This window comes from Pristiophorus japonicus, chromosome 11 (genome assembly GCF_044704955.1).
Source record: "Pristiophorus japonicus isolate sPriJap1 chromosome 11, sPriJap1.hap1, whole genome shotgun sequence".
NCBI lineage: Eukaryota > Metazoa > Chordata > Chondrichthyes > Pristiophoridae > Pristiophorus > Pristiophorus japonicus.
Window position 1 is genome coordinate 113,289,147 of NC_091987.1, and position 17,148 is coordinate 113,306,294.

Here is a 17,148-nt window from a genome sequence, read left to right on the forward strand (position 1 = left end):
CCATGATCATATTGAATGGTGGTGCAGGCTCGAAGGGCCGAATGGCCTACTCCTGCACCTATTTTCTATGTTTCTATGTTTCTATGAGAAGGGAATAGAGGGTTATGCTGACAGATTTAGATAAGGAAAGACAGGAGGAGGCTCAAGTGGAGCATAAACGCCGGCATGGACTGATTGAGCCAAATCGCCTGTTTCTGTGCCGTATATCCCATGTAATCCTATGGTAAAAGTAGATCTTACACATGCTTTTAGCAGGTGTAAGAGTTTCATGGGCATTCGCTGGGCAGTAGTTGGGCTAATAGCCCAGCTCTCTGCCAGCAAATGATCATTTCCCAGGGTTGCGGAGGATCCATCAATAAGATTCCTGACAGATCTCAAATTCCGGGTTTCAGCGCATGAACAGCGGATGCGTAAACCCGGAATTTGCGAAACACTTTCGGCCGCGTACACACCGCATACGCGGTCATAGGACCTGGAAAACCCGGCCATTGTGTCAGTTCTGATGAAAGTTTATCGACCTGAAACATTAACTCTGTCTCAAAACAGAAAATGCTGGATGGAAATACTCAGCAGGTCAAGCAGCATCTGTGGAGAGAGAAACAGAGTTAACGTTTCAGATCGATGACCTTTCGTCATTAACTCTGTTTATCTCTCTATTGAGGCTGGGTTTTCCAGCATTTTTTGTTTTTATTTCAAAATATATGGATATGTTCCTGGAACTGGTGGGGGGAAAAAATACAACGCCGCCAATATGTAAACTAGTGTATTATTTTCTCTTTTAAGTGAAGTACAGCTAATTTAATGACCAGTAGCAGTTTGTGAGGGAGGGATCGTCATGCTAATTTCGATTGGTTCTGCTGCAATCTCACAAAACCATTCAGCCGGTGAACTATTTTAAAGAGGGTTTGGCAGCATTTGCCTGTGTAGTGATGTTACTGTGACAAAGTGAATATGTAAATAATACTTGCATTTATAACAAACACAACCTCGGGACCGAGGCCGAACCGGTTTTCGTGCTTTTCTAGATTTTACAACATTTTCTGACATCACGAACCTGGAAACACCCGAGCCCCTGTTCGGATATTTCCAGATTTCGGAATATCAGAAAGGGGGCTGGGGGGGGGGGGGTGTGAGGGGTACCTGCCGAGGAGCTGTTCGGGCCATCCGGGGCCCGTTGAGGAGGTGTTTGCGTCGGGCGGGACCCCGCTGAGAAGGCTGTCAGGTGGGCCGGCCCCGCAGAGATGGTGTTAGGGTGGGGCCCTGCCTAGGAGGTTGTCGGGCCAGTGGACCCCGCTAAGGATGTCGTCGTCAGGCTGGGCCCCGCCGAGGAGGAGTTCGCACGGGCAGGTCCCGCTGAGGAGGAGTTCGTGCAAGCAGGTCACGCTGAGGATATGTTCGCACGGGCAGGCCACGCCAAGGAGGTGTTCGGGCGGGGTCCTATCAAGGAGGTTGTCAGGCCAGCGGGCCCTGCCAAGGATGTTGTCATCGGGCGGGGCCTCGCTTAGGAGGAGTTCATGCGGGCCGGCCCCACCGAGGAGGTGTTTGCATGGGCCGGCAAGGAGGCCCCGAGGTAAGGGCGGCGAGGCAAGCGGCAGCAAGGCCCCGAGGTTGGGCAGTGGCGAGGCCCCGGGGTCGGGCAGGGTCGCCCGATCCGGATTCCGGAACCTTTTACGGATTCTGGACGACCCTGCCACAAATCGTCCCAGAGTCCGTGTACACAACAAATTACTTTCAAATACAAAATACTGCTGATGCTGTAAATCTGAAATTAAAATAGCAAATGCTGGAAATACTCAGCAGGTCAGGCAGCATCTGTGGAGAGGGAAACAGAGTTAACGTTTCAGGCCGATGACCTTTCATCATGAATGAAAAATGTTACAGATGTAACTGGTTTTAAGCAAGTACAGAGGCAGGGAAAGCGGGGAGCGGGGGAAAGAACATAAGGGAAGGTCTGTGATAGGGTGGAAGGCAGGAGAGATCAAATGACAAAAGGTATGATGATGCAAGACAAAAGGGAGTGGTAATGGGGCAAGTAAAGAAACAAAAGATGGGTCTCGAAAAGGTGTAAATGGGAATCGCACAATCAGCACCTGTTGTCCAAGAAAATGGGGGCAGAGGTTATTGTCTGAAATTGTTGAACTCGATGTTGAGTCCGGAAGGCTGGAAAGTGCCTAATCAAAAGATGAGGTGCTGTTCCTCGAGCTTAGGTTGAGCTTCATTGGAACAGTGTAAGAGGCCGTTGACAGAGTGGTCAGAGTGGGACTGGAACTGAGAACTATAGTGACAGGCAACCGGAAGCTCAGGGGTCATGCTTGTGGACTGAACAGAGGTTTCCACAAAGTGGACACCCAATCTGTGTTTGGTCTCCCCAATGTAGTGGAGACCATATTGTGAGTATATAGTATACTAAACTGAAAGAAATATAAGTAAGTCACAGTTTCACCCGGAAGGACTGCTTGGGGCCCTGAACGGTGGGAAGGGAGGTGGTAAAAGGGCAGGTGTTGCATCTCCTGTCTATGTTCAAACTCCTCAGGTGGTTTGGATGGTAAATTCATTGCCTTTTGTGGAACTGAGCATTATTGATCAAGAAGTTTTAGTCTCTGCTGACTCAGCCGATCTCTGCTGGGGTGGTGGTTTGTGCACTACAATTAGTTTCAGCATGTCAGGTTGACTTACTTCATACCACACTTGTCTCAGAGTCAGAACCCTGTGGATTTAATCCCCACTATAGGCTTGAGCATATAATGTAGGCTGACACTTCAAAGCAGTATTGATGGAGTACTGCATTATCAGCGGTGCCATCTTTCTGATGAAACGTTAAACCAATGCACCATCTGTCTGTGCAGAGGGACACAGAAGATCCATGGCATTATTCGAAGAAGAACAGAACGTTCTCCTGGTGTCCCAGCCAGCATTCCTCCCTTGAATAACATCACTAAACACAAATTATCTGGTCATTCATTCATTTACTGTTAACTCATTTATTGCACAGGTTACACAAACAATTTACTGGCCATCATTACATTACAGGTAAAGCAGGAGGGGGAAAGAAATATTTTGGAGTGATTATATTTCTGTAATATCATCTTTGGACTCTGAGAATCATGATTATCGAACCAACCTATTGGTAAAAGCTTGCTATTAAAATAATAAAGCCTGTAATGATTATTTTCTTGTTAATTCCTCTACCAATTTCTCCCTCTCCTCTCCTGATGCCCACACATGTACCAGCGGGAGGCATCGGATAGACTGGGGATTGAACTTTGGACCTTTCTCGTCTCTCTGGCTCAGTTCCTCACTGGATGTATTGACTGTGCTATCATGGGATCCTGAGCTTGTAATTTTAATGGGGAAGTGAGAACAATGCTGAAATAATTTCATGTCCACCATACTCTCTTGCTTTGTGTCGCTGGAGAGCAAAACACATATAAACATTTGCATGTGTGGCCAGGTGAATTGTGAAGAAAGAGATAAAAAGAGGAAAAGGGGAGAAAAAGGGAAGGGAAGGGAAAAGAGTAGAATGGGGAAAATAGAGAAAAAATGTATAAGATACAGGAGAAAGAGAAATAGTGGCTCTATTTTCACAGCCATGCAAGTTACAGCCTCGTTTTCACAGCCTGTTTGTATGTCATGTATTTTTCCTTTGTAAAGCCCCTATCTGCGTGTTAAAGGTGTTATTTTAATGTAAGTTGTGAATGTAGGGGGTTTCTCACCAGTCTCCCACTTGTGGAGTAATATTTGAAAACAGCTGCTGAACTTTTTAATTCATTATATGTGAATAGTGGTATAACAGATGACCTTTAAAAGTTAACCGTCTTTTCTGGCAGAGCTTCACACTTTTATACTTGGATATTGGCCGGAGCGGGCACGATGGGCCAAAATTATTTCCTTCTGCGCTGTAAATTTCTATGATTCTATGCATTTGAAGTGCCATAACCTATAAGGCTATGGACCAAGGGCTGGAAAGTGAGATTAGGCTGGATAGCTCTTTTTTGGCCAGCACAAACACGATGGGCCGAATTGCCTCCGACTGTGCCATAAATTTCTATGGTTCTATACTATAACCGATATCCATCCTTCCTGGTTTAAGCCCATGCCTTCCAGGTGATTTCCAAAATTGTTTCCCCTTGCGATTGCCAGCAGATTGGGCTGGTTTTGAGCTGAACAGAAATATTTAAAAGACACCAAGGGGCTGATTATACAATGCTATGGATGCCTGCTCCCTACATTATCTGGTACAATGGTCTGTGGCCTAAAATCTACATCAGACATGTAATGCAACCAGCCAGAATGGCAGGTGCTGGTAACCTGAGCACAAACTGTTCACGAGGCTCATTAAGGTCTCAGATTTTCTGTAAAGTCAAGAGGTTTCCTCAAATACGACTGGAATGCCAGACAGGGCTCCAGCTGCACAGCACCTGTTTGGATTGGGTGCTCCAGGGAAGGCTATAATAAATGCGATTTCAATATCCCTTGCCCTCTGCCAATATTACCACTGAATCAGTGAAATGCTCCAAAGCCTGACGGGTTGGGCTGGATCCTAGCTCCACTTTGAACAATGCTGCTGCCCCTTGATGGGCACCAGCAGCCCTTCGTTGCCTGCTGGAACCTGGAATTCCAGCCCCCATGTCGCCCTTCCAGCACTCCTAGCATGTTGTGTACTGGGAATACCTTCAAAATATGATAATGAACTGAGCACAGTATCGGGCCCTGATGTCTGCTTTTTAGTACAGCCATCCATTGTTTTCACCCACTCCCGCATTAGTAATTGGTTTTCATTGAATCTACATAATCAGCATGAGCAAACATCTGAACTCAAACCATGATCCAACCCAACCCCTGCCTGGTTTGGGAGTTGGAAAAAGTTGTTAACCCTACCGAAGATACAACTTAACTATCAAATGAATAATTAAGAGGAAATTGACCTCAAACGCCATATAATTGAAGAATTTCTGTGGCTCAGAATAGATACCGTGGCAATAATAAAGACAGTAAACTCAGATTAAAGCACTGACAGACTTTTGTGACCCATGTGATGGATCCAACTTGGTGCTCTTAACCACATATATGTTGTGAGTGTGAGATGATTCCTGGGTATATACAGCTGACTTTGCAACTGAAAATCTCATATCTAGGAATTGTCATTGTTGAGAGTACTGCTGTATATAACACACAAAAGTCTTCTGAATCTCTGAATGCTGTTGCCTAATCCTTTTGCGTCTTTGTGGATCCGGTGCATAATATAGAGTTGCAGAGGCCGCATATCAGGTTAAATGTTAAACTCCATGGTCCTATGAATCTGCATATATTTCAAGTTGCTGATACTATAAATCTTGATGTTTTAATTTAGGATTTATCCAATGATGAGGCAACAGTGCTTAAATCAAACTTCTTCAATCTCTCAGACCACCAAATCCAAAGAGGATAAACCAATGAATAAGAAATACAAGCACAAATAGTGCCTAATTGCCCGGGCTTCAAGGGCTGGATTTCCAGAACAGAGGGGAGGGTAACCTGGTTTGCAGGGCACAGGCACAGATTGGACATGCCTATGCTATGTAGCTTAAGTAGTCTCTACTGAGAGGTTACTACCAGGTTTTTTTGGGGAGGGAGAGTTTAACTAAAGCCGAGAGCACAAGGCCTAACGAAAGGCCTATTGTCTTCTTGGAATGAAATGCTACATCTTATCCTTGAAGTTTCCTCCAATAACCAAAAGAGTCTTTACAGCACAGAAGGTGGCCATTCGGCCCATCGAGTCCATGCGGCTCTCTGTAGAGCAATCCAGTCAGTCCCTTTCCCCCGCTCTATCCCCGTAGCCCTGCAAGTTTATTTCCCTCAAGTGCCTATCCAATTTCCTTTCAAAATCATTTCCACTTCATGATCATCTCCACTTCCACCACCCTCGTAGGCAGTGGGTTCCAGGTCATTACCACTCACTGCATAACAAAGTTCTTCCTTACATCCCCCTGTATCTCTTGCCCAAAATCTTAAATCAGTGTCCTCTAGTCCTTGTACCATCAGCTAATGGAAACAGCTTTTCTTTGTCTACCTTAACCAAACCCATCATATTTTTGTCTTCTTCTTAGGCAGTCCCCCGGAGTCCAGGATGACTTGTTTCTACGTTCTAATGAGTTCTAAGGTGACTGATGAGACCAATACGGGTCTCTGTCACAGGTGGGGCAGATGGTGGTTAGAGGGACGGGTGAGTGGGATGCTTGATTTGTCTTATGCTCCTTCCGCTGTTTGTACTTGACTTCCACGTGCTCCCGGCGAAGAGACTTGACGTGTTCGGCGCCTTCTCGGATGTTTCTCCTCCACTTTGAGCGGACTTGGGCCAGGAATTCCCAGGTGTCAGTGGAGATGTTGCATTTTTTTCAAGGAGGCTCTGAAGTCCTTGAAGCGTTTTCTCTTCTCTCCTAAGACTCACCTGCCATGACGTTGTTCAGTGTCGAGTGCTTGTTTCGGGAGTCTAGTATCAGGCATGCGAACAATGTGGCCCATCCATTGGAGCTGATTGAGCGTGGTCAATGCCTCGATGCTGGGGATGTTGGCCTGAGCGACAACATTAACGTTGGTGCGCCTATCCTGCCAATCTATTTTCATAATTTTGCGAAGGCAATGTTGGTGGTACTTCTCTAGTGCTTTGAGGTGCCTACTGTACATAGTCCATATCTCTAAATCTTATAGGAGGGCGGGTATCACTACTGCTCTGTAGACCATAAGCTTGGTGCCAGGTTTGAGATCCTGGTCTTCGAACACTCTTTTCCTCAGACGGCCGAAGGCTGCACTGGCACACTAAAGGCGGTATTGGACTTCGTCATCGATGTCTGGCCTTGCTGATAGTAGGCTTCCAAAGTACGGGAATTGATCCACATTGTCCAAGGTCTCATCATGGATCTTGATAATCGGGGAGTAGTACTGTGTGATGGGGGCAGGTTGGCAGAGAACCATTGTCTTGCTGATGTTTAATGTAAGGACCATAATATTGTACGCCTCTACCAAATCTCCCCTCAACCTCCTTTGCTTCAAGGAAAACTACCTCAGCTTCTCCAACCTAAGCTAAAATCCCTCATCCCTGGAACCATTGTGGTAAGCCTCCTCTGCAGCCTCTCAAGGACCTTCACATCCTTCCTAAAGTGTGGTGACCAGGACTGGACACAATATGCCAGTTGTGGCCTCACTAGAGCTTTATAAAGGTTCTGCATAACTTCCCTGCTTTTGTACTCAATACCTCTATTTATGAAGTCCAGGATCCCATATACTTTGCTAACTACTCTCTCACTATGTCCTGCCACCTTCAAAGATCTATGCACATGAACCCCCGGTCCCTATGTCCCTGCGCACTCTTTAGAACTGTGCCATTAAGTCTATATTGCCTCTCCCTAACCCTTCTGCCAAAATGCATTAACTCACACTTCTCTGTATTGAATTCCATCTGCTACTTGTCTGCCTATTCTGCCCGCCTATCTATGTCCTGTTGCAGTTGATTGGTATCGTCCTCACTGTTTGCCACCTCCAAATCTGGTATCAGCAGAAAATTTTGAACAACAAATGCATAACTAAAACAATGCCTAGTAAGGTTGGACGCGGCATGGCCTGTGTGGATGGTCACTCTGGCAGCTTGCCTCTCTTCCGTGTCTATGTCCGCGCCCAGGTGGCCCTGGAGAAGGTACACGCGGTGTCCAGTGGAAAGCTTGAGACTTTCCGTGACCGATGGACACTGGAGAGACTGGAGTGCTTAGTCAACAGTGGAAACAATATTAGTATTTAATTTGGTTAGTTTCCTTTTACTTTAGTATGATTTGGGTGTGTACGGTTTGCGCCCCTCTTAAAAAAGGGGGCACTTTTGATAGATTTCATCTTTTTGGGTTGATGACACTCCCTGGGGCAAGCCAGCGTCTCCTTCAGGGCGCAATTAAAAGAGTTAGACTTCGAGGAACAAAATAATTATTTCAACGCAATGTGAAAAAGTTACTCGGCCCTGCAGCATCCACAAGGAGCCTGCACAGTGATGACAATATCAGACTAATCTCGCTTGATGTCGCTATTCGTAAAAGTTCTCGGAGCCTGCAGTTGGAATACTGTGTGGTGAAATGATTCGAACACCAAACCTGCTGCGAGCGGTATCTGAGAATCCCCTCCCACTAACCCAATACAACACGCCCAATGCACTGGTTTCTGTTGAGTGGATAATGAAGCCAGCAAGCGCTCGTTGGACAAAGGGTGGCTTCAGGGGCAGCGTGTGACGTGCCTCACATTTGCATACACCCCAATATAATGGGCCAGCCCCACAGCAGCATTCCCCAGTCTAGAGTCAGCATCGTTTGAGTTAAGATATCGCTTTGGAAAGTGTAGACGAGTGGTAAGAGGTTGTTGGCAGTTGAAGTAGTTTGTGCATTGTCTCAATTATACGGTTGTAGAAGTAAGATGCGATTAGTTTTCGTTTTGCTTTGTGTAACGGGCTCAACCCTCATTTGCTTTTATTAAGTCCAACTTGAATAGGAATGTTTTGCCAGCAATGTATAGAGTTCTTGGCGATGGTTTGAGGTTATTCGGGAAACTATATTACTTGGGATGGGTGGCGAGATTATTATTTCGTGAAGTGTAGAGAATTAACGGAGAGGAAGAGCATAAAAATAAGGAATCTCTTGGTGTGTATGGGGAAATAATGGGCGCGGGTTTTAACTAGTGCACTAGTACTTTTCATTGACTTGAGCCCGAGTTTCTGCTGAGCCTGAACAATGCAGTGACTGCTTCTGTAAATGTAAAAGACTTGGCTTCTTCAGCAAACAAGGAACCGGCTTAACTCGTGGGACGGAGTGTGGTGGTGGCGGCCGCTGGCTGGCTGCTTAATGCTTGAATTGGCCGGGTGTTCGCAGCAAGTAACGCTTGTGTTCTGGTGCAGATAACCGGGGCTGAAGATGGCTGACCAGGAAACCAACAAGCCAGCGCTGCAGGGGAAGCTCCAAGAGCAGATTACTGGATTCTCAAAGGGGAGCCTGACGGCTGTTAAGACCGATGAGAAGAGCCTGTTGCCCGACGCAGAAAGTAGGTGTAATTGGACGATGTCGATTTCGCTCAATTGGCTTTCTTTTGTGGCGGGTTTTTGGGGTGGTGTCAGATGGTAAGCGGTAAGCAGCACTGGAAGATCCGTGTTTTAACAGATCTCCAGGCTGTGCAAGACAAAAATGACGAATTTATTCTATAGTCGATTCAATAAGTGGTTGAACTATTGTTGACTACTGCATATGATGCGACAGTTTAAGATACTTCTGCCCTCTCTCTCCCGGGGGAGCGGCGCGGTCTATGCCTTTTATTCCCTGCGCTGTACATGCATGCAACCGCGTTTTGGGGGGGACGGGACTTTTAATTTGAAGAAATGGTATAATGGTAACATCTTGGGTCTTTTTCTTCAACCCGTGAATGAGGTGGCAGCACAGCGCTTTCTAAGTTCACCCCTTCTTCCCCCCCCCCCCTCCCCCCCTCCCCCTCCAAATGGGAGGAAACACTATTTCAAATTGGGACGGAAGTTTCCTGGGCTGGATTGCCATATTTTTGAGGGTGTGCGGCGAAGCAGCAAGGTGGCTCATAAGCTGCAATTTGGACATTTGTTTGAACCGAGCTACATTCTAACCCTTTTTCTCTTTCTCTCCTCCTCCTCTTTCCCCCCCGCCCCCAGCAATTGAAGCAGAAAAGAAGGCGGCAAAAGAAGAGGCAGAAGCAGCAGGAAAATGAGACTGGGTTTCTGATTTGCACTGTACATTCCACAAGCATTGCCTTCTAGCTGTATATCTTTAAGAAAAAAAACCCTGGATGCGGTGTGATCAGATTGAGTGAACTGGCTGGCTCCTGCCCCATTCCATTAATTTTTTTCCACGTCCCTTTTTTCTTTTTTCTCCACCCTCTTCCCCCTTTTTTTTAAAAAAAAAGAACTACTGACCATCTGGCTGGCTTTGTACGTCTGGTGGCACTAAAGAGCTTGCATGTCCAAGAGGGGAGCCCGGAAAAGACTGCAGGAATCTTAACCAAATGCCTGTGAATGGATCGGAAGATGCCAAGGACCTGTGTTCAATTAAATCAACTATATGTAGAGTGCCATTTTGTTGGGGTCTCTTGGTATGCACAATAATTTTTGTTTTTATATGCAAATAAACATTTGAAATCGAACTGATTGACTGATGTGTTTTTACATGGAAAGTGGGCTTTCAGACTGGTCACTGGGTGCCTGATGATCTGCACCTGATGCTTCAACTTTTTTTTGTGAAAAATCTACAGCAATAACCTTGGGTAGCTTGACACTTTTGGAAGTAAATATTTCCAGGAGGGCCATGTGCCATAATCAATCCATTAGGATGAGGAAGAATAATCTAACCGGTATTGCACAATTCAGTGTTTAAAGCATAGATTGCTCATCAACTCCAAAGCTGAATATGCTAACTACTCCTTAATTCTAATGCTTTTTTTTTTAAAACAACTTTTTTTTTCTCGTAAGTTCCAGTGGGTTTTTTTTTAAATCTGAAAATAACTTATAATAACGCACTAGTTAAATTTCCTCTTTTTCTCTTGCTTACCCCCCCCCCCCCCTTAAAAAAAAAAACTTTCATTGTAATGCATCAAGGGTTCCCTCTGGGAGGGGTTGCTCATTAACCTGACAACTGAAATGGTTACTATTGTTCCAGGTTGGATTTTGAGATGTGCAAGCCTAAGCTGATGCTATTGCAACACTTGGAAACAGCTAGGTTAATGTAAATAACCCAAATCCAGGCTATGCCTGTAGTAACATGATCACTTTACACCTTACTGAATCAAGGGCTTTTAAGTAGGAACACCTACTTTCTTATTTTGGAAAAGGGGTGTTAGAAGCATCGAAACAGCTCAGCGGGTCTGTGGCGGCTGACAAAGAGCCACACTGCCCTTGGTCAGTGTTGGGGGAAGAAGCCTAGTTATAAATAAATCTTTTCCACCTTCAGATATTTAATTGTCAACTTTGAACCCAAGACTTGGTGCTGAATGCATTCCAAGGGTCCATTGAAATTCCTATCTGACTCCTTGTACTATTATGGGCCAAGAGATATTGGCTACTGAACATTTTAAATAAAATAGAGCCCATTATTTAAATATAGATGAGTTAAAATTGTCAACAGATACTGCAACAGAATTCAATATAATTAACTCATTTCTACCTACCATTTACCATGTCAGAATTCCAAGCTGATTGTTACCTGACTTACTACAACATATTTTTAAATTGTAATTTTGTGGTCTCCTGAAGCAGTTAACTATGCTTCTGTCGTGGCATTCATTTCTAAGTACATTGCTTAAATGAATATTGTCTATTTGAAGGAAGGATCACAACAGAGCCTGACTACAAAACTATACAAATGCATATCTTGGAGCAGTTGCTCAATGGCAAAAACTCAAGGGCACAGGCCAATTTTAATGCCTCCCTGGCTGAGGTTATCTAACTCAGCACAAGTTGGCATCAAATGTATTGCCTTCCTAGCTGTGAGGGTCTGAAAATAGGAAGCCTTTTGGTTTTCAATTCTGGTTCGAGGAGGTGCAGGATGGGAGTTCCAGAGCTTAGAGCCCAGGCAGCTGAAGGTACGGCCACCAATGGTTGAGCAGTTATAATCGGGGATGCTCGAGAGCAGCATTTGACCTTACAAAGGCCTTTGACACTGTCAACTGCGAGGGTCTATGGAGCGTCCTCCTCCGTTTCGGATGCCCCCATAAGTTCTTCACCATCCTCCGCCTGCTCCACGACAACATGCAGGCCGTGATCCTTACCAACGGATCCACTACAGACCCAATCCACGTCCAGACCAGTGTCAAACAGGGCTGCGTCATTGCCCCAACCCTCTTCTCGCTGCCATGCTCCACCTCACAGTCAACAAGCTCCCCGCTTGAGTGGAACTAAACTACAGAACCAGTGGGTACCTGTTTAATCTTCGTCACCTCCAGGCCAGGTCCAAGACCACCTCAACCTCTGTCGTCAAGCTACAGTACCCAGAAGATGCCTGCGTCTGCGCACATACAGAGACTGAACTCCAAGCGATAGTCAACTTATTTACTGAGGCGTATGAAAGCATAGGCCTTACACTAAACATCCGTATGACAAAGGTCCTCCACCAGCCTGTTCCCCAAGTCCAGGGAGGCATTGGCTGCCGACATGAGCAGTCTGCCTTCATGAATTGCAAGGGTTTCGCCTTCATGAATTGCAAGGGTTTCCACTTCATTAACGGGCAACTAGTAGTGTGATTACCAGCAGCACGTAATTCAGATCTATGGCTGCTGTCCTATCAGCTGCATGACACTTTCATCTGGTGCCAATCCTCCATCTCCCCTGTCTTTGCCCTTACACATCAAATGAGAGGCTGGCAGCTTGGAAACAAGGGCAATGTCTGCATACTTGGCTCATGACTCCTCAGAAACCAATGCTCACTGTGTAAACAGCACTACACACCAGCAAAATACACAATCAATAGTCTACTTTTACATTGTTAAATCGTGGTAGCTTTTAAAAGAATTAACATTTCATTTATAGTTTAGGTTTTACACCCTTTCTTGTATCCTTGGGAAAAATATGAACGGAATCTTTATTTGGCATCTTGTTTTCCAACCCCATACTAACACAATTGGCATTCTGGTTTTATTATTTTTGCAATTAAATGAATTAAGAGTTAGGTGACCTGTGATTGGACATTTGCTTTGGACTGACGTCTTCCTGCACTACAGTAGCCATTATCTTCTCCAAGGAACAGGACTTAGTATGGAGTTCCACTCAAGTGACTTCTTTATGCTTGAGCTCGGACTAAGCAGACTGTTTCAACCTGGGATAGCTGAGCCCAATACCCCTTTCCACCCATCATCTACAAGCACACACACATACTTTATTGCAGGAGATCCTGGATAATGACCTGAAGTGAGAGCCCAGATCCATGGAGGGCAATTGTAATGCCCCTCACCATCACCATTTAAGGGCAGCTAACTAATCACAGGGCAAGAATTGAACCTTGGACCTTTGTGGTCTGTGTGGTATCTCAGTGGAAACACGCAGTGAGCTAGTCAGAGAGTGCATGCGATTGAATAAGTTTAATGATGGGGTGAAAAATTTTGAGCACAGTTGCAGTGACAGAGTGTGGCGGCAGCTACTGGCTGGTTGATGCTTGAAATTACCGAGTGTTCCGGTGTAGAGAGCTGGAGCTGAAGATGGCTGACAAGGAATTCAAGCCAACACTGCAGGGAGAGCTCCAGGAGCAGGTCACTAAATTCGATAAGTCACGTCTGACAAAAACATTGACCAAGGAGAAGATCCAATTGCCCAATGCGGAAAGTATGTGTAATTGGACGATGTCGATTTCGCTCACTTGGCTTTCTTTTGGGGCGGGGTCAGATGGTAAACGGTAAGCAGCACTGGAAGATCCGTGTTTTAACAGATCTCCAGGCCGTGCAAGACAAAAATGACGAATTTATTCTATAGTCGATACAATAAGTGGTTGAACTATCGTTGACCATTGTATATGATGCGACAGTTTAACATACTTCTGCCCTCTCTCTCCGGGGGGAGCGGTCTATGCCTTTTATTCCCTGCGCTGTACATGCGTGCAACCGCGTTTTGGGGGGACGGGACTTTTAATTTGAAGAAATGGTATAATCTGGTTTTAACATCTTGGGTCTTTTTCTTCAACCCGTGAATGAGGTGGCAGCACAGCGCTTTCTAAGTTCACCCGCCCCAGCCCAAAATGGGAAGAAACACTTTATTTTAAATTGGGACGGAAGTTTCCTGGGCTGGATTGCCATATTTTTGAGGGTGTGGGGCGAAGCAGCAAGGTGGCTCATAAGCTGCAATTTGGACACTTGTTTGAACCGAGCTACATTCCAACCCTTTTCTCTTTCTCTTCTCCTCCTCCTCTCTTTCCCCGCCCCCAGCAATTGAAGCAGAAAAGAAGACGGCAAAAGAGGCAGAAGCAGCAGCACAATGAGACTGGGTTTCTGATTTGCACTGTACATTTCACAAGCATTGCCTTCTAGCTGTATATCTTTGTAAGAAAAAAAAACCCTGGATGCGGTGTGATCAGATTGAGTGAACTGGCTGGCTCCTGCCCCATTCCATTTATTTTTTTTCCGCCCCTTTTCTTTTCTCTCCGCCCTCTTCCCCCTTTAAAAAAAACTACTGACCATCTGGCTGGCTTTGTACGTCTGGTGGCACTAAAGAACTTGCATGTCCAAGAGGAGCCTGGAAAAGACTGCAGGAATCTTAATAACCAAATGCCTCTGAATGGATCGGAAGATGCCAAGGACCTGTGTTCAATTAAATCAACTATATGTAGAGTGCCATTTTGTTGGGATCTCTTGGTATGCACAATAATTTTGTTTTTGATATGTAAATAAACATTTGAAATCGAACTGATTGACTTAAGTGTTTTTACATGGAAAGTGGGCTTTCAGACTGGTCACTGGGTGCCCGTGTTCCATGTTTTTATTGAATGCACGAGGTTGCAGCCCCTGTTCAACTATTTAAAGGGGCTGCTCCTGAAATTCTGGCTGCACTTCAGTCCCACACTCCTGATCTTTGGGCACCCTGTGCGGAGGGGAGCAGGTAGGTCCGAGAGCCTCCTTGTAGGACTGCTGCTGGGCACGGCCATGGGTGCCATCAACTGGTCCAGGCAGCGGGCGGTCGAGGGGGTCGTTCAGCCTGACCGCCTGCCTCTCTTCCGCGCCTACATCCGTGCCAGGGTGTCCCTAGAGATGGAGCACGCGGTGTCCACCGGTACGCTCGTGGCCTTCCGCGAGAAGTGGGCGCCGGAGGGACTGGAGTGCATCATCACCCACGGCAACCAAATTTTAATTTGATTTTATGTTTTAAAGTCTAATTTGTTTTAATTGCTGGGTTTTAGTGTCCCCCTTCCCTTTTATAGGGGGCACTTGTAAATTGTATGATTTTAATACCCAAAAAAAATCACAAACAAAAAACCCACAAAAAAAAAGAGGGCAGTTAAAAATGTCTGGAGTGTCCCCCAGATCGCGGGGCACTTGATCTAATGTTTATTTTGTCTCCCCCAAAAAGAGTGGTCACTGGGTGCCTGATGATCTGCACCTGATGCTTGCTTTAACTTTTTTTTGTGAAAAGTCTGCAGCAATAACCTTGGGTAGCTTGACACTTTGGAAGTAAATATTTCCAGGAGGGCCATGTGCCATAATAAATCCACTAGGATGAGGAAGACTAATGTAACAGGTATTGCACAATTCAGTGTTTAAAGCCTAGATTGCTCATCAACTCCAAAGCACCAGAAAGCTGAATATGCTAACTACCCCTTAATTATAATGCTTTTTTTAAACAACTTTTTTTTTCTCTTGTAAGTTCCAGTGGTATTTTTATAAATCTGAAGATAACTTATAATAAAGCACTAGTTAAATTTCCTCTTTCTCTTTCTGCCCCCCCCCAAAAAAAAAAACACTTTCATTATAATGCATCAAGGGTTCCCTCTGGGAGGGGTTGCTCATTAACCTGACAAATGAAATGGTTACTATTGTTCCAGGTTGGATTTTGAGATGTGCAAGCCTAAGCTGATGCTATCTCAACACTTGGAAACAGCTAGGTTAATGTAAATAACCCAAATCCAGGCTATGCCTGTAAGTAACATGATCATTTTACACCTTACTGAAGCAAGGGCTTTTAAGTAGGAACACCTACTTTCTCATTTCGGAAAAGGGGTGTTAGAAGCATAGAAACAGCTCAGCGGGTCTGCGGTGGCCGACAAAAGAGCCTCACTGCCCTTGGTCAGTGTTGGGGGAAGAAGCCTAGTTATAGATAAATCTTTCCACCTTCAGATATTTAAATGTCAATTTGAACCCAAGACTTGATGCTGAATGCATTCCAAGGGTCCATTGAAATTCCTATCTGACTCCTTGTACTATTATGGGCCAAGAGATACCGGCTACTGAACATTTTAATTAAAATATAGCCCATTATTTAAATATAGATGAGTTAAAATTGTCATGGATACTGCAACAGAATTCAATATAATTAACTCATTTCTACCTACCATTTACCATGTCAGAATTCCAAGCTGATTGTTACCTGACTTAGTGCAACATATTTTTAAATTGTAATTTTGTGGTGTCCCGAAGCAGTTAACTATGCTTCTGTAGTGGCATTCATTTCTAAGTACATTGCTTAAATGAATATTGTCTATTTGACTGAAGGAAGGATCACAACTGAGCCTGACTACAAAACTATACAAATGCATATCTTGGAGCAGTTGCTCAATGGCAAAAACTCAAGGGCACAGGCCAATTTTAATGCCTCCCTGGCTGAGGTTATCTAACTCAGCACAAGTTGGCATCAAATGTATTGCCTTCCTAGCTGTGAGGGTCTGAAAATAGGAAGCCTTTTGGTTTTCAATTCTGATTCGAGGAGGTGCAGGACAGGAGTTCCAGAGCTTAGAGCCCAGGCAGCTGAAGGTACGGCCACCAATGGTTGAGTTATAATCAGGGATGCTGAAGAGAACAGAATTTGAGGAGTGCAGATATCTCGGGGGGTGAGATTGAAGAAGATTACAGGGATAGGGAGGGGCAAGGCCATGGAGGGATTTGTAAACAAGGAAGAGAATTGTGAAATTGAGGCAGATCTTAATTGGGAGCCAATGTAGGCCAGCGAGCACAGGGGTGATGGGTGAGCGGGACTTGATGTGAGATGGCGCATAAGAAGGCTGTGCTTCCCTATAGGAAGACCTGTGTAACTTCCTGCAACAAAGCTGAAATCTGCGGGCACTGCATCATTTGCAGTTAAGGTGACTATGGCTCTAAACATCTTTTCTTCAGCTTGTCTGGCCTGTAACAGGATAGCAACATCATCAGCCAGTCTGCAGTTCATGCTTGCATTAAGCAGGTGATTGATGTCAGAACAAGAACTTTCATCCCAATCCCACGGCCAACCAAAAACACCAGGATAGGGTTCTGAAGTTCACGCAGATTGCAAGCTTCCCCCAAGTCCCCAGCATCATAGGCAGTCCCTCGGAATCGAGGGAGACTTGCTTCCACTCTAAAAATGAGTCCTTAGGTGATTGAACAGTCCAATACAAGAACCATAGTCCCTGTCACAGGTGGGACAGATAGTTGTTGAGGGAAAGGGTAGGTGGGACTGGT

At 45.2% G+C, this 17,148-nt stretch overlaps 1 long non-coding RNA gene across 1 annotated transcript; it reads left to right on the forward strand.

Moving 5' to 3' along the window:
- Nucleotides 1–8,257: 8,257 nt before the first annotated feature.
- Nucleotides 8,258–10,167, forward strand: LOC139275830 (uncharacterized). The gene is made up of 3 exons (XR_011595764.1): nucleotides 8,258–8,362; nucleotides 8,906–9,048; nucleotides 9,680–10,167. It is a non-coding gene; the product is annotated as an uncharacterized lncRNA (long non-coding RNA).
- The last annotated feature ends 6,981 nt before the right edge of the window (nucleotides 10,168–17,148 follow it).